At 41.9% G+C, this 25,510-nt stretch overlaps 1 protein-coding gene across 4 annotated transcripts in view; it reads right to left on the bottom strand.

The window, feature by feature from the left end:
* Window positions 1–25,510, bottom strand: part of LOC149782772 (charged multivesicular body protein 4c-like) — a 98,694-nt gene that overhangs the window by 57,909 nt on the left and 15,275 nt on the right. For 2 of the 4 annotated variants that reach the window (XR_016414457.1, XM_089934268.1), the window contains exon 1: window positions 22,086–22,227. The exons of 1 other annotated variant lie outside the window; for it this stretch is intronic. The gene's annotated coding sequence lies outside the window, so the exon portion shown is untranslated. Of the gene's footprint in view, window positions 1–21,587; window positions 21,780–22,085; window positions 22,228–25,510 lie in introns of those variants that run through there. One more of the 4 variants, XM_089934271.1, reaches the window with a different exon arrangement.

The following is a 25,510-nucleotide window of genomic DNA, read 5'->3' as shown; positions in this document are numbered from 1 at the left end:
ACCGAGATGTGTGCCTCCCACAATATAGAATATTGTTGGTTACTCAGCCTTTTTGGTATTTAAAGTAATGAAAAAGGAGATATCGTACGTAAAATGACCCTATTCCTTGTACCTATTTAAAATACTGTACACTGATTTTAAACCAAGTATCATAACGTCTTTACTTAGTAAGTGGTTATCATCATGGAATGACGCAATGAAGAAAAAACTACACATGCTCAAATCAACCTTAACCGACTGAGTTCCTTCCTACAGAACCATCCGTAGGGACTAGATGGTTCCTACAAGAATTAAAATTGGTCATACTTATGTAACCCCACTCCTACATATTAAAAGGCGAGGACCCATCGAGTGCTTTTCTTGCAACGAACCCTTCACTGTAAAGCACTATATGATAGATTAATTTGATCTCCAAACCACACGTGATCGTTAATACAGTGTTCAACACACGAATGAACGTTTTGATATATAAAACGTGTCTTTTATTTAAAATTTCTTGAAAAAAGTAAATAGTGTTCCTTAAATATAACGTTTGTGCTCTCTGTGTTTAGAACATATGTATTGTCTTTCATCCTACGCACCTTTATTGATCTAATTCATCACTGACACACACCATTTACATTCCCCGTTGAAACAACATCAATCAATCAATCAATCAATCTATATGTCAATCAATCAATCAAAGTAACATTTTATATAACTAATCATTGACACACATCATTTACATTCCCCGTTGATCGGTAATATTCATTTACTTCCCTCACCGTCTCATATTTTTGCTTTTAATTGTTTGATTTTATTATCGCTGATCGATAATGAACCTTTTGTCAGTCGAAAAAATCTTGCATATAACCTTTTCTATGGCGTTAAATAACCTTACAGTGCTGGTGGGCCGTTAAACCACAATCAATCAATCATATTTACCCAGCATAACTAATAGGTAGTACAACCTTACTATTTCAATCAGATCAAGTTTAACTATTAAAGATTGTAAAACTGGAATATCAAATGATGCTAGACCTACACTTTTATATTTACAGTGCACAACACACAATCGCTGGAGTGACCAGGGTGAGATCAGAAGCGGGAAATGGCACACAGAATGGTGGCAAAATAGAGGTCACACGTTCATCGTATTTAATTAATCAAATAATCTTATTTAAATTTGTCTTAGTGCCACTACAAATAAAATATATGTTATAAGTAGTTAAGTGGGATACCTTAGCGACAATGGGAATTAGCATTACAGATCCCGCCCCCCCCCCCCCGGGACTGTTTAGCGACTATGTAAATTTAACATGGAGAAAAACCCTGGGACTGTTTAGCGACTATGTAAATTTAACATGGAGAAAAACCCTGGGACTGTTTAGCGACTATGTAAATTTAACATGGAGAAAAACCCTGGGACTATTTAGCGACTATGTAAATTTAACATGGGAAGAACTCGTGGGACTGTATAGCGTCAAGGGAATTTAAACATGGGATTTTCTTTTTTAAAAATAAAAAAATAAAAATAAAAAAGGGTAGGCAATTGAAAGTCGATCTCTTTTCTAGAGATGTGGGTGGCCCTGAAAAGGGCCTTTGGATTTATGTTAATATGCCCTTAACATAAAGGGCATCTGCGGCATCTTGTCCTCAAGCTGCGTCTTACTCGAGGGCCATAAATCAGTGTCCTCTTGAGGCAAAATGTCTCTCCACGTACACTCTTCGTATCCACAGACTGGTGTCTGACTTGTGGACAACTGTCCACTTGGATCGGACATACATTAGCATGTCCGTCCTAAACATCATTGAAGAAACAAGGGTGGATGATTCGACTGTGGTCCACATCTTGAGGCGCCGAGAACAGGTGAATCAATGCAGTGAACTGCGCTTATTTATAGGGGGCAGGAAGGATTGAAATGGATTGAGTTCATTGACCAATCCAAACACACGTTACAAAATTCAGTCAGTCCGCATCCAATCCGAAGAGAACAGTCTGTGACGTCACGTAGTCTATATAGATTCGCTAGCGCCTGTGTGCAGTCAATCGATGCGAGACAGTGATTCAACATGACGGAAACTCAGAAAACGATCCATTGGGTTGTACCAGCAGTGGAGACCGCCCAAGGGAACCCGGACTTACTTTCAGAAGAGGTAAATTGGGATTTTGTGCATTTTCTTACCTCGCAAGAATTTGTTCCGGAACCTTCGTCTCCTTCTTCATTACCACAAGTGGAGAATTTTAGACAGAGACAGAAAGAAGAATTGGAGAAATTTATACAACGACAAAAGGAAGCGGAACAAGCTTTTCTCCTAAGCAACAGCAACAAGAAGAAGAGGTAAGAAAAAAACAAGAAGAAGAAGAAGTAGCAGCAAAGAAACAAGAGGGTGAAAGTCAAACCGTCACGGTACTGTTGGACATTTTAGCGGAGTTAAGAAGTCTGAAACAAATGTATCAGACTTCTTTATTACGACCGAAGAGAATACGACCTTCCCGAGATAAACACACCAACCCTGTGACCGAGCCTACCGTACCACCCTTAGTGATTTCAACCAAATCATTATCATCAGAAGTAGGCCTCGGCCGTGGCAAAGGCTTAAGACAGTTAAAGTTGATTGCTTAAACTCACCCCTACACCAAAAAAGGCCCTTTTCAGGGCCACCCACGTCTCTAGAAAAGAGATACACTTTTCAATTGCCAATAACTCAAAAAAAAAACCATTTTACCCCCTATAGTACGTGTCTGTGTATGAGTGCGTGAGTGTACGTTCTTATTTTAAAATCAAAACCCAAAGACACTTACCTTTTTTATACCTAATTTATTCTTTTATCAATAGTTACAATCCAATTCACAATTCGCAACAAAGCACTTTAAAAAGTACATTCACTTCTTCTGTTTCTTTTTTTTACTCTCTCTGTTTTTTTAATTTCTTCACCGTCACAGTCTTTTCCTCCTCTTCCTCCTATACTTTCTTCCCTTCTTCTTCTCTTCTCCTGTGTCTTTTTCTTCACCTATCTGCTATCTTCCTCCTCTTCTTCTTCCTTTGAAGAATCCCTCTCTTCTTCTGACTCCTCTTGTTTCTTTTTTGGGCAATCTGGAGACCAATGTCCTTTTTCTTGACAATAATAACAGGTATTTTTGACTTTTGTCTCTTTTAACCACTGTTTTTCTTTTTTGACTGTCTGGACACTCTGAAGACCAATGCCCTTTCTTCTGACAGATATAGCAAGTATCTTCACTTTTATCTCGAAAGGAAGGAGAGTAGTCCGTCGGCTGGTCTGAAGAAAATTTTCTAATGACCCTTCGCAAAGCTCTGATGAAACGTTCCATCTGGGTAGTCTCTTCCATCGTTGTGCTCGGTTTGAGAGTGAAATGAATAGTGAAAGGACAAGACACACACCCTTTTATATACGCTGGTCTGCTAGGACTATAAATTAGTCCATGGTGTTTAAATTTTAGTCATTTGACTTTTTTCACTCAAGATGAAACGATCCTATTCATTCAAGAAGAAAGACGAAGAAAGTAAGAGGCAGAAACGTGATCTATCGCCTCGTACCAGGGCTGAAGTCTTGGCACAAATTCATGCCAGTGATTTTGAAGAGGACATGAGAGAACCAGAATCCGAACCCTCTAAACAAAGTTCACCACCCTTAGTCAACCCTGAAAAATACTATTCCATTCGAGAGACGGAAAAGCGCTCCTCTAGAAAATTTTGAACCACGGCTTACAAATACACGGTGAAGTTTAAAGATTTCAAGTCCGAAGTACCGTTAGAGAAAGCAGAAGGGTTCATCACTGGGGTGTGGGATTCTTTGCTCACCACACTCAAGCGACAATGTCAACCCAAAGAAGACGATCGCTTGAGACTCTCCATACAACACGACGGTTTGAAATCCCCTGTTTGGATCGAGTTTAGCACCCCTGCAGAATTGACCGCTTCCAAAGTCATGGACAAGATTCAACACGTGCAACAATCCAATGACCAGTTTGACATCACCGATGGAAAAGCCACACTCGACATGACCCACCTCTCTCCTCCTCAAGGAACTGGACGCAATAAGGTGTTACTGGTGAACGACCTTCGCAGCACCAAAAAGAGTCTCGTCCAAATTCACAATTCTCAAGACCAGATGTGCTTAGCCCGAGCCATCGTGGTGGGACGAACCTATGCCAACAATAACGACACGGTAGAATGGAAAAGAACCTGGAAAACTATTCAACGATCGGACCGAGCCAAACAACGAAACGAAGAAGAACTCCTGTTGCAACAAGCTGACCTATCCAAAGACACACCCTGTGGCATTCCTGAAATGCAAAAATTGCAAGATGTCCTAGCTCCACGCTACACCTTGAAAGTACACCCTCAAGAAGTGCGTGGGCCTCTGTTGTTTCGAGGCCAAGACTTTAAGGACGGAAAATACATTCATGTCTATTATCACGATGACCATTTCGATACCATTACCGGTATCACTGCATTCCTGGGATACGGTTATTACTGTGAGAAATATGACCATGGTTATAATAATCGAGAGCAACACAAACATTGCGGATTGAAATGCTCAGGATGTTTGGCCTCTCCACCCTGTCTGAGCGAAGGACCAGTGCCTTGTTCAACTTGTCTGCGCACGTTTTTCAGCCCTACCTGTTACCAAAAACATTTGAAGACGCAAGGTTCACAGCATAAATGTGCTTGTCAACTGCTGAGATTGTGCCCTACTTGTGGCCAAGGCATACGTACCAATAATGCCAAGGCACACGTATGTTCAGGAAAGAAAAAATGTCACATTTGTCACCACATCGTGGACTTGGAACACCAATGCTACGTGCAAAAATACCAACCCCCACCAGAGAAAGAGGACGGTCACAAGAAGAAAGTCAATTTCATCTTTTTCGATTTCGAATGCATGCAAGAGACCTGTATTCACATTCCTAATTTCTGCGTGGCTCATCGAGCGTGCGAGAAGTGCATTCAAGAACCTATCTTCAGTCATTGCCCTCACTGCAGTAAGATTCCCGGAGGGCGTGAAAAAATCTTTCGAGGACCGAACACGTTAGCCGATTTTGCCCAATGGGTCTTAGACCCCATCGACAAGACGTGGAACCAACAGGACATCGAACGTTACGGAGATTGTCATCGTCATGCCACGGTGATGGCTCACAATTTCTCCGGATACGATGGACAGTTTCTTTTGAGATACTATACGGAACAAGGCACCGAACGTCCTAAAGTCACTTTGAACGGAGCCAAAATCATTTTCATGCAAGTGGGACAAGTACAGTTTAAAGATTCGATGAGTTACTTGGCCATGCCTTTGAGCCGAATGCCTAAAACGTTTGGAATGACAGAAATGGCTAAAGGTTACTTTCCACACTTTTTCAATACGGAAGCCAATCAACACGCCGTTCTACCCCATTTACCTGAGGCTCACTATTACGACCCCGACAACATGTGTACCGAACAACGAGAAGCTTTCTACACTTGATATCAGGCTCACGCCTCGGAGCCTTTCGACTTTCAGGACGAAATGCTAAAGTATTGTCGTTCCGACGTGGACATTTTACGACGTTGCTGTGGAAAATTTCGAGAACTGTTCATGGAACACGGAGGGGTCGATCCTTTGAAAGAAGCTTGCACCATTGCCAAAGCGTGTTCCTTAGTGTACCGGCAACGATTCATGCCTGAAAACACCGTAGCTGTCATCAGCCCTCAAACGACCAACTACGTCAAACGTCAATACTCGGTCAAAGCCCTACCCTGGTTACATTACTTGTGCGACAAGGAAGACAAATGGATTCAGCATCCCCGCAACGGAGGGGGCGAAAAGACCATCGGAACGTATTCGGTCGATGGCTGGGCTTAGAAAACCCCAAGATCGTGTACGAGTTTAACGGTTGCTTATTTCACGGATGTCCCGTCTGCCACCCTGATCGTGACACTAAAAATCAGTTTTTACAACGAACCATGGAAGACCTGTATCAGGCCACTTGTCAGCGACGCCTAAAGTTAGAACAGCAAGGATACCAAGTGGTGGAAATGTGGGAACACGAATACGATCACCGTTTGAAAACCGATCCCGAATTTAAACGCCTCGTGGAAAGTTACCAGTTCATGGACCCCCTGAACCCGAGGGACAGTTTGTACGGAGGAAGGACCAATGCCACTGTTTGCTGTACCAAGCCGACGAAGAGAAAGGAGAATAAATCAAATACTTGGACGTGTGTTCGCTGTATCCCTACGTGTGCAAATATTGTCACTTTCCTGCAGGGCAGCCGCAATTGCTGACGGAACACATCGACCTGAAAAACATTCGACAATACGAAGGCTTGATCAGGTGCAAAGTTTTGCCTCCCAAGGACTTGTACCACCCCGTCTTACCTCACCATTGCCAAGGCAAACTGATGTTTCCTTTGTGCCGTACTTGTACCGAAACGTGCAACCAAGATCAGCCTTGTCAGCACACCCAGGAAGAACGTGCCTTGACGGGGACGTGGGTCAGCGTAGAATTGTTCAAAGCTCTGGACATGGGATATCAACTGTTAGAAGTGTACGAAATTTGCCACTTTCCCAAGACACAACAATACCACAACGGTGACCCCACGCAGAAAGGCATTTTCGCCGACTACGTGGATGCCTTTTTGAAACTGAAACAAGAAGCCAGCGGCTATCCGTCCTGGTGTCACACTCATGAAGACCAAAAGACATTCAAAGAGAAATACTGGGCACAAGAAGGTATCCTTTTACATCACATCGAGAAAAACGAAGGCAGGCGATCGTTTGCCAAAGTGATGTTAAATTGTTTGTGGGGTAAAATGGCACAACGACCGTGTTTACCCAAGACGGAATATTTGACCGAACCTTCCCGCTACTTCCAGATGATTCACGACAAAACCAAATTCATGAAACACGTGGACGTCGTTCGCGAGGATCTAATCTTTGTCAATTACGAAGAAGATCTGGACTTTGTACAAGACGACCCTTTTGGAAATGTCATCATTACGGCTTACGTGACAGCTCATGCTCGCTTAAAATTGTACGAAGCTTTAGAACTGTTAAGGGAACGCGTCCTGTACTTTGACACGGACAGTTGCATTTACATCCAGCACCCGAGTCAACAGCACCCTGACATCGAAGGAGACCGTTTAGGAGCCTGGACAGACGAGCATCCCGACGACAAGATGCTAAGTTTCGTCAGTGGCGGTCCAAAAAATTACGGCTACGAATACCGGGACCCACAAGGAGAAGTGCACACGCAGTGTAAAGTGAAAGGATTGACTCTGACTTATCGTACCAGTCGTGTGGTCAACTTTGGGGTATTGAAAGAAGCCTTGCAATCGGGAGAGGATGAACACTTTAAAGTGACCACCTTTATAGGTGGGTTGATACCCAACAAGATTGTACGTTTACCCACTCACCACATCGTCAGTCGGCCCTTGGAAAAAGTCTATCAAATCATGTACAAGAAGCGAGTGCGACTGCCCAACCACTTTACTTTGCCGTATGGATATGTTGGTATAAAACATTGGTTGTAAGCGGATAGCCACCCACCAGAAGGATGACTTCGCCACAGCAAGAATCGAGTGAGAAACCCGATGAGAACTCCAAGTTCAAACCCTACCATTTTCCGGTTTTCTTGCCTGACTATTGTGATTGTGCCCGTCGATTGGACACGTTTCAAGCATGGCCTACGGATAGGAAAGGATTACCTTCTTCGCATATTTTAGCTAGAACAGGATTTGTCTACTTGGGACCTGAGTCAGGATTGGGATACGAAGTACAGTGTTTCGCTTGCGGACTGAAGTTACGAATGGACCTATGTATCTACAAAGATTCACTTCACCACTGGGAACCGCAAGATTCGGCCTACGTAGAACATGCTCGATGGTCACCGAATTGTCATTACTTACCTTTAGTGGGACCGAGACATTGAAGTAACTTACCATGTCGTTGACGAAGAAGAAACCAGATTGGTTAGGAGTCAAATGTTGGACATCACCGAGACCAGTATTTAAACTTCATTTCAAAAACGATATTGAATCATTACCTAAAGAACTGCAAGAGAGGATTTACAAAGACGTTTGGCAGGCAGGGGTTTGCCAGAGTGAAATCTCAATGGGTCACTGTAGAACTTTTGTGTCGAGAAATTCATAAGAGGAAAGTAAAGAAAGTCAACCAGTGTGTTAGATTTCTTTGGGTCAAGTGTGCATTCGTCCTATTATATCACTCTAGACCGTTTACATCAAAAGAGTTCAGTGACATTCTTGGACGTTACCCTGAACGGCAGTGGTCAGAAATTACTCACTATGTGGATTACTTTTGCTCTAGGAGAAGATTGTGAATTGTACGGACTGACCTATTCATGGATACTTTACAAGAGAACATTCGTGCTTTGCCTGTGGAGTTGAGAGAACGCATTTACCGAGAGCTGGTCAAAATACAAGTGAAACGTAAAGAACAATTGCATCCGTTTCGTCACCAGATGTTTAACCACTGGTACCTGAATGGTATAAGAGAACTGATTCGTCAGAAATTGTTTCAGTGGTCAGACCTTGTTCAATACTTCCAGGCCCCCGATGATCCACGTGTTGATCATTTTGGTTACTTCGAGATTCACCTAGTGCAACGCATTGAGGAAGACAAGTTAAAGGATTACCAACATATTTCACGTGGAATCTACTTTTCGGAAGAGGAAACATCTAAACAAACTTTGAAGTTTAGGTTACAGTATGCAAGTTTTAGATTCCCCACTGGAGAACGAAGATCTCTGGCTAGAAAGTACGTGTATTGTTTCCGAAACAAAGAGACTATAAAAACAGGCTGCCATGCCACGACTTATGTCGTATGTAATTCAACAGATTCCGTGGAAGGAACTCATTGACCATATTCAAACCGTGGATCATTACCATCGATTATTACAAGAACTGTATCCATTCAATTTGGGTGGACAAGTGGTGTGTGTCTTAGTGACTTGTTTTCTGGGATTTCGTTTACCAGCCGATTCCTTGTGGACTCTTTACGAACAGTATTTACCACCCCATTCAACATGAAAGTGGTGCCTTTAAATGTTCACTAGAGACTCCTTTTGCTCAAAGCCTTACGTTTTCATCTGGATACTTCTCGACCTCTACGGGAAAAAAAGATTCGTCAACTTTTAGCTACCCAAGAGGTGTATGACGATGTGTGTGTAGCTTGTGACTTACACCCCCATTGGACAGATGTCCGTGACTGGAAAAAGAGGGGTTTTGAGGCTTGGACCCAAGAAGTGGCCCAGTATGCACGATAGTTGTGATCCTTCCTTTCAACGTCCAAAGAAAAAAGTTACTTTTCAACCTGTGTTAGTGACGGTGCCAGAAGAACCCGTCACCCAGGACAGGACTGTCGTGGACAGGCCTGAAAGACCCTTTCGGGAGGACACTTGTGTGACCTTACCCCCTATAGAACTGGTCAGAACTTTACCCAAAACATGTTGTACAGACACTTGTTTTTATTCCACGTTAATGATTTTCATGTGCCTTTTATCGTTGTACTTAAGCCTTTGGCTTTTATGTATTTTTGCCTTTCGTATTCATTTTTAAAACATTCAATAAATGTGTTCTGAAAAAAAGTATATAAACTCTCGTCTTGTTTGTTTTCGTGTCACAAGTGACATTCCTGACACTATGGCTACTTCTGCTGTCTCTGCTCCCTCTTCCTCCACTGTCAAAGTCATCGACGAACACTTAGATCGTGCCAGTTGGGAGGCTTTGTATCTTCGCCATCCCTTTAACATGCTCATTGCTGGACCTAGCGGTTCAGGCAAAACCGAATTCGTCAAACGTTTGATCGAACATAAACATCATTTGATCGATCGTCCACCTCAACGCATCGTGTGGTGTTACAAAGAGTGGCAATCGGCGTACAGCCTCTTGCGAGAAAGTCAAGGCGATTCCATCGTGTTTGTGGAAGGCATTCCTAAAGAAGACGACGGCAAACCCATTTGGTCATTTTCGACGACATGTTAGGAGAAGAAGAAATTAAACTGTGGTTCACGCGCAAAAGGGCATCACCGTAATGCCAGTGTCGTTTACATCACCCAAAATTTGTTTCAACAAAGTAAAGCCCATCGCACCATCAGTCTTAATGCGCATTACGTGGTCTTGTTTAAAAGCCCTCGAGATAAATCGCAAGTGCAAGTCTTAGCCAAACAGTTAGGAACGCCTTGGCTGACTCAGGCGTACGACGATGCCACTCAAACTCCACACGCCTATTTACTCGTCGATTTGAAACCTACGACCCCCGATGATTTGCGATTTCGTACCCACTTGTTTCACCACTGGGGTCAAGACGGAGGGCCTGTCCTGTACACGTCTCCGTCCTCGACTTAACCGCACCAAAAAATCTATAAAAACCTCAGACCCTTTTCGTCTGTCTCACACAGTGTGAACATGACGTCCCTTCAATCACATCTCCCCGTCAAATTGATTCGTGCCTTGTATGGCATCAGTCGATAAAAAAATCCACAAATACGAGCTCGTGTCTTAGAAGCTAGTCTCAAAGAAGTCTTACGATGGTTCACGGTGACAGCACATCAATTACTCCAAGGAATCATTCAGATTCCTCATCAAACCAAACGCTTTTTCGATCGAAACAAAGTCGCTTTGACCCAACTGGCCGATCCCCGCATCGACACTCAAACCAAAAAACAAATCATTTTGAAACCTGGAGGGAGCGGTACTCTAGGAGGGGTCATCATTCGCTCTCTCTTAAGATGGGATCCTAATGCCCCCAAACTTCTCCCCAAGAAAAAAGTCAAACGAAGCTCCAAGAAGAAGAAAAAGACCAGGTCCCCAAGGAGACCCGTGTCTCCAAGTACTTCTCCAGTGGCGGGACCCTCCTCTTACCAGACACCACCCCGGAAAAAGAAAAGAAGCCCCCAGAAAAAGAAACAGAGAAAAAGTCCCCAGAAAAAGAAAAGTCCACAGAAGAAAACTAGTCGCAAGAGAGGCACGTCGGCCAGGACGCAACCTTACACTCGCAAATCACAACCTGCAAAGGCGGTGACCACGTCTCCGGCAGCCTCAGGTTCATTCACTTCTCCGTCGATGTCACCAAGAACTGAAGAGTACTTGGAGACGTTGATCACACCAAGAACTTCTCCGCTGATGACCCCAAGAAGAACTTCCCCAGTGGCAGGACCCTCCAATTTAGTGGCAGTGGCTGCTGCTCACAAAGTACCTTCTCCCAAAATCAAAGTTCAAGAAAGATCGGGCATGTTACAAAGTTTACTGGATTTGTCCAAGCAAGAACTGACTCGATTTAGTCCGTTACGTACCCCTGCACGACGTGTCATGCCTGTCCTCAAGTTGATACGACGTAAAGACAATCAGTGGCGACGCGTTCCAGTATAAAAAAGGTGTGTGACCAAGTCGGGTATCAGTGTTTTTGGTGTTGAAGACTCAAAGATGTCACCCTGCAGAAAACATCCCTCTTCTAAACAACCCCAAGGAAAGAAAAGGAAAGGACTACCTCCTCGTTTAGTCAAACATGGGGACATGTTATCTGTCCTGTCCAAAGCTTCTCCACCCCTACGAAAAAAACTCATTCAATCAGCCTCCAAAGAGGTCATCGATACCATGTGCGAATGTTGTTTGAACGTCTTGAAAGGCACGATCCCTTTGTCCAAACACCAGAAACAATGCTTAGTCAAACATCGTCACGTTCTGCGTCAAATGGTTCAAAAGAAAATCCCCCTCCGACAAAAGAAGAAGATGCTGGTCCAACGTGGAGGAATTTTACCCCTCTTGCTAGGCCCCTTACTGAAAGGAGTCTTGGGAACCATGTTGGGAGGACTGATGGGAGCAAGATAAAAAGGCCCTCTGGAGTCCCAAGATCTCAGAATCGACCCTTGACATCCCATGGAAGGACGAAAACTAGCTTTAGTGCCTTACAAACGATGGATGGAATACCATCGTTGGCAAGAACAACGCACCCCGCATTTACCTCCCAATCCCCATTTGAGCGAAATGTCCCAGTTACAACACGAATTGCAAACCTTGATGGATCGTCACGATTTGTCCGAAACAGAAAAATCGCAAAAGTACGGTCAACTCTTGCAACGACTGCAACTCTTTCACCAAAAAGCTTTAGACGAAACAGCTCTTCCCACTCTGAAAGATTTTAAGACCTTGATGAAAAGTCCAGCACCATCACTACCACCACCACCACCACTACTACTACCAGTGACCAAGACAGACAAAAGAGAAGAAGAAGAGGAAGGGTTTCAAACTCCACCAGAAAAAGTACGCAAGTTAACAACACCACCTACCTCCAGAATTGGATGGATTAAAAAGATGATGACCACCTCTTCTTCATCAGAAGAGAAAAAGAAGGTGAAGACAGAAGTGAAACAAGAAAAAATATCCCCTGTTCAGGCATTCTCCTCCTCCTCCTCGGCACCTATTATCGGTCGCACACGGAAAGCATTACAATCCAAGAAAATACCCCAAGAGAAAAAGAGTAGCATCTTCCAAGAGTGGGTCCTTATTAACACACAAACCAAAAAAATGGAAAAAGTGTTCGCCAGCATTTACTACGATCCCTCCCATCCTGCAGGTTACGCAGGAGTTCAAAAATTGTATCGTGCTGCCAAAACTCGACTGAAAAGTCTCCGTTTACCTCAAGTGCAACGATGGTTACAAGAACAAGCTACCTACACTTTACACAAACCCATTCGACGCAAGTTTTCCAGAAGTCGCACCCGAGTGGAAGGCATCGATCATCAATGGCAAGCCGATTTAGCCGATGTCTCTCATTTGGCCAGCTACAATCGTGGCTACAAATATTTGTTTTGTGTCGTCGACGTCTTTTCCAAATTTGCCTGGGTCGTACCCTTGACTTCCAAATCGAGCAGCGAGTTAGTGCGAGCCCTGCAACGAGTGTTGAAACAAAGCGGTCGTCACCCTCTTCGATGGCAAACGGACAAAGGCACCGAATTTCTGAACCAAGCTTTCCAAAAAGAATTAAAGAAACGTGACATTCATTTTTTTACCACCGAGAATCCCGAAACCAAAGCCAGCATCGTGGAACGTTTTCAAGGAACTTTGAAAGAACGCATGTGGAAATATTTTACGCATCACCACACTCTGAAGTACATCGACATCTTACCACACCTGGTGCAAGCGTACAACCAATCTTACCATCAAAGCATTGGACGTGCCCCGCAAGAAGTGACTCCCGACAACGATGTACTGGTGTTTGAGCGCCTGTTTCGTACGTCCCCGACGAGGGCTGTCCCCAAGAAAAGTGGAGAGTTGACCGTAGGAGATTGGGTGCGCATTGGCAAAACCAAACGCACTTTCGACAAAGGTTACTTACCTAACTGGACGACCGAATTGTTTCGTGTCACCGGACGAGTGCATGGCCGTCATCCTGCCGTCTATAAATTGGAAGACATGAACGGAGAAGTACTCAAAGGAACGTTTTATTTGCCCGAGTTACAACGTGTCACCAAAGACGAAGACGACGTGTACGACATCGAAAGCATTCTCGAACGCAGAACCCGTAAAGTAGGCAAACGACGTGTCAAAGAAGTCAAAGTACGTTGGAAAGGATATCCACCCCGTTTTGATTCTTGGATCGACGCTTCGCAAGTCATCGACTATAAAAAGAAGTGACCATCATACCCTTTCACACAGACGCAGCTACTTCGACCACTCCTTCACCTAGTTCTTCTCTGCAAGATTTACAAAAACAACCCTTGTGGGTGTGGTGTGGAGAACGTGTGCCTAAAACGCAAATCGTCTTTTTCTGCCAAATCTTCGTGGTGTATTGTGTCATCGGGGCAGCCATTGCCAATTTGAGTTTGCAACAAGGAGACAAACAATTGTGGACCATTTTATTGAGCAGTTGCATCGGTTACCTGCTTCCTAATCCCTCCCTGAAATTCTCCTCGAACGGGAACCACGGGAACCTTGTGTCCAGTGCCAGTGCCAGTCACCACTCCAACAACAACAACAACAACCCCATTTTGGGCGGAGACACGCCTCTGACGTCCAGTAACCCCTCGGACAGCCACAGAACTCTGGAATTATGAGTCACACTAACCAATTTTACTTAACCTTACCCAGTGACAGTTCCATGGAGGTGTTTCCCAATAACACGTTGTGCTGTTACACGGCCAAATTACCTCAGGCCATCCCATTAGATCACGAAGCCCATTGGGAAGTGGCTTTGGTAGAAATCATTCACCCGACTCAAGTCCTCAATGTCCTTCCCAATCAAAATTTTTTTTCAGTGGAAGTTCATGACGAGCAAATGCAACAGTACTCGAAAACCCACGTCAAATATGATCACAAAATATATAACCCAGAAACTCAAAAGACGACCTATCGCTTGATCATTCCCCCAGGCTATTATTTTAGTTGTCAACATTTGGTCAGCACCATAAGCTCTAGGTTTAATGTCGTGTTTCTGAAAGCTTTGGAGAGTGTCAGAAAAAGTGTCACCCTGGAGTACCACAAAGTAGCTCGTCGCTTCCTGATGAAATTTCCTGAGGGGCACAAAATGTTGTCTTTCTTATTTTGTCCTGAATTGTTTGACATGTTGGGCGGGGACATGGACATGAGGATGGCCATGATGAAGAAAAACGAATTGCCAGTCATTTCCGACAACGATTCTTTTAGCAAGTTCTTTCGTACCCCAGTAGAACTGAACCAAGGACTGAATTTGATGTTTGTATACTCCGATGTGGTGGAGTACAACGTGGTGGGACACACCTCCGTGCCGTTACTGCGTGTCATTCCTTTCAAAGTGGATTCTGCCACGGTCACTGACGAGGAAGGTGGAAACACTTATCACGTCCACCGCGAATTTGTACATCCTCACTATTTGCCCGTCAGCAAATCTTATTTGGACACGGTCAACATTGCTATAAAAGGAGATCTGGGACAAAATATTCCATTCACCAAAGAGAAAGTCACAGTGAAACTCCATTTTCGAAAACGATTCTCTCACGACTCGTAAGTCATGTATCCAGTGTACCGAGGCGTTGCTCGACAGCGAGGACACGGTTTAGGAGATATGTTAAAATCAGCCTTTCGTTCGGTGGCCCCAGTCTTGAAACCGATGGTGACACGCGGATTGCACGCCTTGAAAGATGCGGCATTGACACACGGCAAAGAATTTCTCCAAAATGTCATCATCGACAAACAAAACCCAAAGAAGCCTTCTTGAGGGCAGGCAAAAATGTCTTGTTGCAAACCGGCAAAGACCTTTTGAGCCGACGAGAAACACCTATAAATGCCCTGCACGCTACCAAGTCAGACATTCAGCAAGGACAAGGCAGAAAGAGACGACGAAGAAAATACCCTTTCACCAGACTTCACACGTCTAAAGCTAGAAAGGCAAAGAAAAGAAAAACCGTTCGAGACTTAGACGTTTTCGATTATTGAGACACAAAAACAAAATGATGCACCGAGAGTCTTGCGCCTGTTCCAAGTGGGAACTGGATCTGTTTGCCATCCACCCACTATGATGACCATGCAAGAATCCCAATGGGTGGAATTTCACCCTGTCTCCTCTTTGACGGATTCCGCTCCCATCGAGTTTGAGATCAAAGGACAGCCCGAAGATTACATCGATTTGAATAGCAGTTACTTGTACCTGAAAGTCAAAGTTCTTGATAAAACAGGATGTGTTATAGATGACGAGCCAGTGGCTCCCGTCAACAATTTCATGCATTCCTTGTTTAGCGGAGTGGATTTGTACTTGAATAACAAACTGGTCAGTAGCAGCATGGATACTTACCCTTATCGAGCGTACCTGGAAAATCTCTTGACGTACGGAATAGACGCCAAGAACACTCATCTCAATGCTTGTGTGGTATGGAAAACTGACGATGCAGACAAGTTTGACCAAACCGAAATTGATGCAAAAAAAGACCACAATGAGGGCTTTGTAGAACGAAGAGACAAAATCATAAATGGACAGAGTTTAGAACTGATGGATCGTTTGCATTTGGACATGTGGTTACAAGAAAAGTATTTGCTGAATGGGGTGAATGTTCGCCTGAGACTGAATCGTAGCAGCGTCGCTTTTCATTTAGTGGCTGCTAGTGACAATTACAAAACCATCATCCAAGAAGCCAGACTCTACATAAAACGTGTGGAAGTGTTACCTAAAGTGGGAAACGACATTAGTCAGACGTTGAGCAGAACGACCGCCAAGTATCCCATACGTCGCGTGGAAGTGAAAACCTTCACCATTCCTGCTGGACAGCGATCCATGATCGAAGATCATCTGTTCCAAGGGCAGTTACCTAAACGTTTAATCCTTGGTATGGTCGAGAATAGAGCCTTCAACGGAGTCCACGATCAAAATCCTTTTGAGTTTAAACATTACAAAGTGTCCAAGATTGAAGTCAGTCGCGATGGCAAAACCTTGTGTACCCGACCTTTCGAACCTGACTTTGAGAAGAAGAATTACTTGAGGTCGTACTTGTCCCTGTACGAAGCCACGGGACAGTTAGGAACCAACACCAGTCACGGTATTACGTACGAGTATTATGCAGGAGGCTATGCTTTGTGGGCTTTTGATTTCACTCCAGACCAAGGCAGCGACGAGGGACATTTGCACCCTATAAAATCTGGTCAGATTCGTGTGGAACTTCAGTTTGCAGAAGCTCTAACTGAGACGGTGAACGTCATCCTGTATGCAGAATTTGACAATGCCATAGAAATCAACAGTTTGAGAGAAGTCATTCTAGACTATTAGAAGCCATGGAAGACTGTTATCCTTCTTTACCTAGTGGAGAAACTTTGAAGATGGAATGTGAGGAGACCGTGGAAGAAGAAGAAGAAGAAGAAGAAGAATCCCAAGACGAAGAAGTTATCATGATGAAGTAGAGATGGCCAGAACAAGAAGCCCATTTAGTCTCTTGTTTTGCTTCATTCCTGACAGATGTAATGAAAGAATTGATCAAGGAAGAGTGCTGTGGATGTCACAACGATCATCCCAGTCAAATTCAACACGACAAATGTCTGATGTTGAGCCAAGAAGAAAAATTGGACGAATATCTGGACAAAGCTTGGGGTGTCATCGAGATAGAATTCGTGTTGAACGAGTGGTATAAAGGCTTGGATAAACATTCTTCTCCTCCATTAACGTCTCTGGAGCGCCGTCGCATCGAATCTCTCTTTGACCAGAATAAGAAGTCGGAGCCAAACGCCTTTTACTTGTCAGACATTTTCAAGCAAAAGGTCAGGATCGAATTGATGATTTATCATTACCTGTGAAGAAGAAAAAAACATGGATACCTGGTAACTTTATTACCTTTTGAACCACAGTTCGTATACGGCTTCTTGGAATCCTGTCGTCTGTGCTAAAGATGAACTCCCTCATCGCAAACCTCAAGACCATCTAGCTTATGTGATCAACACGGACGACAGTCATCTCCCAGGAACCCACTGGGTAGCCGTCTACTTTCCTCAAGAAGGATGTGTGGAATATTTCGATTCGTATGGATTGCCCCTTTGGAAGACGATATCATTGACTTTATGAGAAGAAATGCTCAGACCACCCGATTCAATAATGTGAAATTACAAGGCACAGATTCCTTGGTGTGTGGACAGTACTGTGTGTATTTTCTGCATCATCGCAGTCTGGGCTATTCTTTAGAACATTTAGTGACTCATTTTGATCCTCGTTCTTCTTCAAGAAACGATGTGAAAGTAGATCAATGGTTTTGTGACCATTATGCTTATCTTTTGTCTCAAGCTAGGAAACGTAGTGTCCATCAATGGCCTAATGACTTCCAACAGTGAAAATCACAATTTCATTCACAACGTTGTCAGCCCTGTCCAAAATAATGTGTAAATTGAAAAAAATGTTTATGATTTGAAAATTTTTTTAGATTTTATATTGTTAGGTTATTGTTAAAAATGTTAGAGTTGTTGGTTAGTGTTAAGTGATTTTGAATTAAAATATGTTGTGTTTTGAAAAAATGCCTTTGTCTTTTGTTTGACTATAGAAATGTTGATTCATGCTCTTTGACTTCTTACTATCCCTCTCATGGCACTCATTGAACGTTCCGGCTCGAAAACCGTAGAGGGATGTTTTCCTTCACGTCCGAGCTTTGACTTTAAGAACTGGGGGAGTTTGCAGTCTAACCATCCATTGTCGACTCATCCTCCTACGAAGATGTGCTCCAAACTAGCTAAGCTAAACGAAGCCTACGTGAATTTGCATAGGGTCAGACACAGTCTGATACCGAAGCCTGAAGAGATAGAGAATGTGAGAATGCTAAAAGTCACTGAAGACCTGATAGAAGAGCTCTTCAGAGAAGAAGTGAACAGGGAGAAAGAAGAATGGACAGAGAAGTACAGACTTCAGAGACAGCAGCAACAGCAACAACAGCAGCAGCAGCAGCAGCAGCAACCTGAACCTGACAGAGGCTTTGTCGATTGTCGTATCGACACCAAAGAGTTCTTCTTCTCTTTCCGAAGAAGCAGACCTATCGTCAGAAAGTCTATCCTCAGAGGACGTCGCATTCTTAGAAACTAAAAGATTGCCATAGCAAACAAAACAACAGCCCTTTTCAGGGCTACCCAATACTCTAGAAAAGAAATAACAATAGATTTGCCAATGTGTGTAGGTAGAGTAGTGTGAATATAAACACTGACTCTTTTGTGGTGTGAGTGTATGTGTTTGTGTGGATAGTATAATGATCATGTTTTTTTTTTGCTGTTTGACGTGCGTGGAGAGTAGATTTGGGGTTTGATTGGATTGCTTTGCATATGTGGATAGTATATTGTTGATTTAATAAAAATATTTAGAATAGTAATTGGTAGTATAAAAAGTGAGTGAGTGTTTCTTTTAGGTCCTCGCGTTGTTTGGTCATGATCTAGGTAAGATCAATTTTGTTTTAGGGGATGTTTTCCATCACGTCCGCGCTTTCACTATAAATTAAAAATCGGTCGGCAGTCTAGCTACCTTCTTGATTGATCAACAGAAAAATGAGTAGAATGAGCAGCAGACTGAATAAATTAATGGAACTTCAGATGCATCTGGAGTATGCCAGATGCCTCCTGAACGAGCTGGCTGCGGGGGCCCTTGTGGAAGAAGCCAGGATAGAACAGGAGGAGGAAGAGAGAAAAATGAAAGAAGAGGAGGAAAGAAAGAGAGAGATCAGGTGTCACCTATTCATGAGACCAAGTTGTGATGTGAAGCCCTGGGTGATGTAACCTCCACAGGCAATGGATGCACCACAGTTACAACAACAACAAGAACCAGTACAGGACCCACAGGAAGCAAGGAGGCCAGTTGTCCATCCTCGACTGTGGAATAGAAGACAGAGGGAACAAGAAGTGTTCACTATTCCGCAAACGGAGGAGTGGGATAGTGAAGCCACTCAACCCCCGTCAGCTCTTCCAACCACTCCAGTCAATTGGACACATGATTGGAGTAGATGTTGTGTCTGTGGTGCCAGACCCGGAAGGTGTCGCCATTAACCAGGTGCCTCTGAAGTTCAAAACAAACAGCCCTTTTCAGGGCTACCCCAATCTCTAGAAAAGAAATAGTAATCGATTTGCCTGTGTGTGTATGTAGAGTAGTGTGAATATAAACACTCTTTTTTCTTGTGTGTGTGTGTATGTGTGTGTGTGTGTGTGTGTGTGTGTGTGTGTGTGTGTGTGTGTGTGTGTGTGTGTTTGTGTTTGTAAGCGCTGACGTACGTTTGTGTGGATAGTAGATTAGGGGTTCCATTTTAATGCTTTGCGTGTGTGAATAGTAGATTTGGGGTTTGTTTATTGCTGCTTCACGTATGTGGATAGTAGATCACATGAAATGAGAAACGTAGGGGGATGTTTTCCTTCACGTCCGCGCGTTGTTTGGTTATGATCTACGTATATCAATTTTATGTTTTGGGAGATGTTTTCCATCACGTCCGCGCTTTCACTATAAGAACCCACAGTATTCGTCGTTCAAACCATTCTACAAAGAATAAAAAAGAAGATGGCTTCAAACCAACTTGATAAAATGAAAACATTGCAAGACGTCCTGGACAATTTGGGTATGATGGAGCAAATGTTATTAACATAAACGAGGATCACTATTCTTATAGTCCCCATCGAGTGAAGATGGAGATCAACAATTTAAGAAAAGTAAAGGAAATGATCAGTGCTCTGATGAAAGAAAAAAAAGGAGGAGAAGGAGGATGAAGAGGAAAGGATAAGGATGAGAGTATGGAACGAGAAAATTGAAAAGGGAGAAGAAAATGAGAAGAGGAAGAAAGAAGAGGAGGAGAAGCAGAGAGAAGAGAAAAAGAAGGAAGAAAAGAAAGAAAAGAAGAGAAAGAGTGTAGGACAGAAATAAGAAGCTGGTAGAGAAATAGAAGAAATTAGAAGAAGAAAATCAAATGCCCTTTTCAGGGCCACCCACATCTCTCGAAAAGAGATCGACTTTCAATTGCCTACCCTTTTTTATTTTTATTTTTTTATTTTTTTTAAAAATAAACCCATGTTAAATTTCCCTTGACGCTATACAGTCCCACCCTGTTTAAATTCCCTTGACGCTATACAGTCCCACGAGTTCTTCCCATGTTAAATTTACATAGTCGCTAAACAGTCCCAGGGTTTTTCTCCATGTTAAATTTACATAGTCGCTAAACAGTCCCGGGGGGGGGGGGTCTGTAATGCTAATTCCCATTGTCGCTAAGGTATCCCACTTAACTACTGTTATATCAATGAGTGCATACAATTTTAGATCTGTTTTGTGTTAATAATTACTCTCAAGGTTTAGTTCCTCATACCCAGTCTTTGATCTCCATATGTCATCATGGTGTCTCCATTGAAAGGAGTGACCATTAATATATTATTCAATGACGGAGATGGTAACTAATCGTTGTTAGAGGAGAACGTTTTAGGGGTTTGTTAATAGTATGAAAAATATCCATACATTATTAAGATATTCTAAAGTTTGAACATATAACCGCATTAACAATCAACACATATTCATGCATTTCATAATGTGTCTGAGTTTAGTTTGATGGGGATATTGGGCCACAAAAATCATGTTCCATATTTCCACCATAAGATCCGACAACCCACTCCACCCCTTCGAGTAATGTCTCCCATATCTGAACGCTAGGATTGAATGCACAACCATTATCCCGCCCTTAAGTCAGGTAAAAGCACTTGAAAATCTTCTTGTCATCATGCTCTAATAATTTTAGTAAAAACGCAGCAGACAAAATATTATAGCGTAATACTATGCGACGCAATATAATATAATATAATATAATATAATATAATATAACGTTCACAAAACACTTGTACTACAAAGTAATACAAATCAGTAGCTCTTTACGCTGAGTATTGTTTTGAAAATGATATATTCCTCCAACAAGTCAATCAGGAATGCTGAATTTAAGGGCAGAAATCCAACAGGGAGTGTAAGGCTAGAGAAAACAATAAACGCGAAAATGTATGAAACGAAACAAAATACAGCGAGTAAAGAAATGTTATGTTATGCCCCATGTATTCAACTATCACTAAATGAGAGAAAGAGAAAGAAAAAAGAATAGAGATTTAGAGCTAGGAAAAAGTGACACAGAATGGATCTGGAACCACAAACCAGTTAGACGAAACGGAAAACTTAGTTCTGAAGTTCCATTTTTCCTTCCTGGGGCCCCGAGTGGCCGAGTGGTCTGAAGCGCTCTCCGTTACGGATCACTGCCATCTCACCTCTGTCTGCGTAGGTTCGAGTCTCGGATTCAGCCAATGTGGGTATGTGAGAAAGCTTGCCAGTAGCTTCTCGTGGGTCGGTGGTTCTTTCCGGGGTTTTCCCGGGTTCTTCCTCCACCATTAATACTGGCCGCCATGTATAGCCTATCGCGTGCTGAAAAATGGCGTTAAACCCTACAACAACAACCATTTTTCCTTCCAGATCGATAGTAGGTATCTTCAACTATGTTATCTAAAATACGACATAAGAATATTCATATTAAATGGTCCGTATTTGCACATAATATATATCACCGATCGAATACAGTATAATAACGATATGAAAAGGAACATTATGAACTGCATGCTGTAATTAGTTACAAAATATCATTACTCAATACACACTTACAGATTCATTTGTCCCATGCAAGGAAACCATTTTTGTCGTGCGAATAATTATCCGACCAAAATGGCGTTTGTTATTGCCACTATAAACTGAACCTGAAAGCATGTTATTTAGTCATGTCCAAATTTAACCTGGATTATGAATGAAATATCTTTAGCTTCATGAAGCGTGGCAGACTCACTGCATTACAGGGTTCGATTAGGAAGTGATTTGGTTGTACTTTAGTACCGTATTAGTGGGACAAAGCGCTAATCTAATGTCTGTTGTTTAATTATCACCAATGTTCTTTATTCAACTAAATAATGAACTTCTTATAGTGAAATTTAAATTAAATATTTTAGTATTCATTGTCTGTACTATCGCTTAATAGTGCATGATTTGTTTTAAGTGAAGTTTAAGGGGGCTAATCGGACTTAGATGTATAGTGACAATGTTATAGTTTATTTTGATGTGTCGAGTGATTTTGTTTAAATATTGTTGTGAGGGACGGGAGGGGGGCGGGGGCGGTGAGAACATGTAATTGATTTCATCAGAAAAGTTTAATGCATAGCTGATATATAGATGCCTGATAAGTGCGGTATCCCTATCCATGCTATATATTGTGGAATAATTAAAGAACGTACTGGCTCTTTATTAGAAACTTTTCCAATTCAAAGCTCCAATTCATTGTTTTTCGATTTATTTTGAACACCAAAATCTAGCACAATGTTGTTTGGTCGCACTAAATGTAAATTCAGTGCTAAAAATACCTATACCTGAGATAAATATTTCCGGTTAATTGGGTTTTATGTTTTGTTTTTATTCGGGAGGTTGATATGATACAATCTATGTAAGGGAAAATTAATATATATTAGCATAATACTGGGTAGCTTGATTATCAAGGAGATAAGACGAATATTTTCTCGATATGATTAATTATCTTGCGTTTAATCTAACAATGATGATTATGTTATTGATTCTAAATAGATAAGTGATTACATTACCACAAAATGGTGTCTTGTTTTAATATTGTGTGTCTGGAATAATCCAGTGCATCATATAACGTACACATAACCTAAGATCTGCGACGTTTCGTTCCCTTCGGTCAACATTACATGTAAATCAGCAATAATAAAAATATACACAACAAAGTCAGGAACATTTGGTCTCTTTATCACTGTTATAAAAATGGCTTTGCCGTGATACACTTTCGAAATTCATTGAATTAATCTTTCAGAAAATTTTTCTCCATGGAATAATATGACAAATCATATCGCCAGAAATTGTCTATTATTCTTCTCAAATAAAGAATAATTCTTCTCAGCGTTGTAGAATTATGACACGTTTTGTTAAATCTCGATTTACTTTCCTTGGTATGGACATGAATGATTATATTTATGTGATGAAAATTGAAAAGGATTGTTCCCTAATCAGGGTATGCAAAGCTGTCTTATTTTAGAAAGATGTTAAAACGGATCGAATCAGTTTAGAACAGTTTTGCTATCTGTTCGATAGTGCAGCAAAATATATTCATTACAGAGCCACTGAATTTCACTTTGGATAATCTATATCCCCTAGCACATTTAGAAGATGTTTTATATTTCTCCAAATATCTAAATTGTAAAACATCAATAAAGTTATAACGCATTAGTAAAATACCATATAAGTAAAGAAATACAAATTACAAAAGCTAAATCACATATATTGGTATAGGCAGAACTCTCTCTCTCTCTCTCTCTCTCCAGAAGATCAAACAAACACTGTATGTCATATTTCTAAATGCACCCTTATGAGGCCTTGAGAGGTATTGTCCGTAATGAGGATATTTTGTGTTCATACATTCACTGTAAAACTCCTGAAGTTAGGACTCGACATTGACCCCCATAGCATTTATTAAATAAGCGATGAAAAGCTAGGAAAACAACCAGATCAGTTCTTATGACACATATGTTAGGACAGAATTTTTTAGTAAAAGTAATAAGATTGAAATTTTCTCTAAATTGTATTATAAGTAATTTTTTATTAAATTATATTGAAAGTAATTTTCTATTAAAATATATTGAGATTAAATCCATTTATTTCGGTATTACAATTACTATTTAATAAAGATTCCGCCCTTATGAGCAAAGAAACTCTTTATACATTTCCCTTGTGTCATAAGTCAGCAAAAACTACACTCGCAAAGTTGTGTAAGTTACTGCATTGCGGAAGCCTAAAATTCCTGACGAAGCTATAAGCTCCACGCACTGACGTGGTAGAATTGTCTGTCTAATGACGTACATAGACCCAGACGATAGTTTGTAAGAAACTATGAAGCCTCACTTTGAGATGCTGGCGCACACAAGAACTAGACGTATGTCCATATTTGGACCTGTCCTAAGAAACTGATATAAAGAACGTCAATCCACGAACATGCGAGTTCGTTCGTCAGAAACTCAAAGAGACTTCTGTCTTTACAGTCGTTCCAGTACCTCCGCTTGCCAAATTCCCCCAGATGTAGCCATATCTTCGTTGTCAAGTGACACCTCTTTCAAGAGGTTTTGAACTTCTTCCTTTCTCTCTCTCTCTCTCTCTCTCTCTCTCTCTCTCGGGACATGGAAACAGCTTGACCAAGAGTTTATGAGACAATCAGTCTCGTAAAAGCTGATGGATAAATCTTTTCTCGTAAACGTATTTTCAGCAATTATTTGGACGATTAATATGATTACGCCAAATTTACCGCTTTGGACCGTTCTGGTGACCCAGTGGTTAGAGCATCCGCCTCGGATGCGGGAGATCGCAGGTTCAAACCCAGGCCGAGTCATACCAAATGGTACTAACATCTGCCTCGCTAGGCGCTCAGCTCTAAGAGGTTAGTGTTATGACTGGTCGGCCTGCTGTTATAATACTGTGACTTGGTATGATATCATGCAACATGTCTGCGGCATGACGCCCAATGCTAGAAATCACTATAAACTACCACGCTGCAGACATCGAAGCCATATGATGAAAAATTGCTACGTTAAAAATCCAAATTACACACACACACACACACACACACACACACACATTTACCGCTCTACCAATCATAATGAACAATTCTGAAGCACGACACAATTTACTAATAGATTGTAGATATATTCCTGTTATTACACCAGCACATTTCTTGATAATACTCTTACCCGTCATATATTCAAAATAAATATATACAAAAAGCTCAAAATCCATACCTGGAATTGCTATAGCACCAGCTATATATATAATCACCATCGTCATTATTCATCTATCATGGTTACTTCAAAGTTTGAATAAAACTTTTCGTAGAAAAATCATTTATTCGTGCCTTTCATTAGGGTCCTTTTATAATATAATGACCTTGTTGCTATTACATTACCAGTCTGATAAATTAAAGATCCCATCGTTTCTTGTTTTGTTGCAGAACGTGGCTGTTTACTACGAATTAGTTGTAC

Source organism: Sinohyriopsis cumingii, chromosome 15 (assembly GCF_028554795.1).
Source record: "Sinohyriopsis cumingii isolate HCF-2022 chromosome 15, ASM2855479v2, whole genome shotgun sequence".
NCBI lineage: Eukaryota > Metazoa > Mollusca > Bivalvia > Unionida > Unionidae > Sinohyriopsis > Sinohyriopsis cumingii.
Note: the sequence above shows the minus strand (reverse complement) of the source record. Positions and strands in the feature narration are given on the sequence as shown.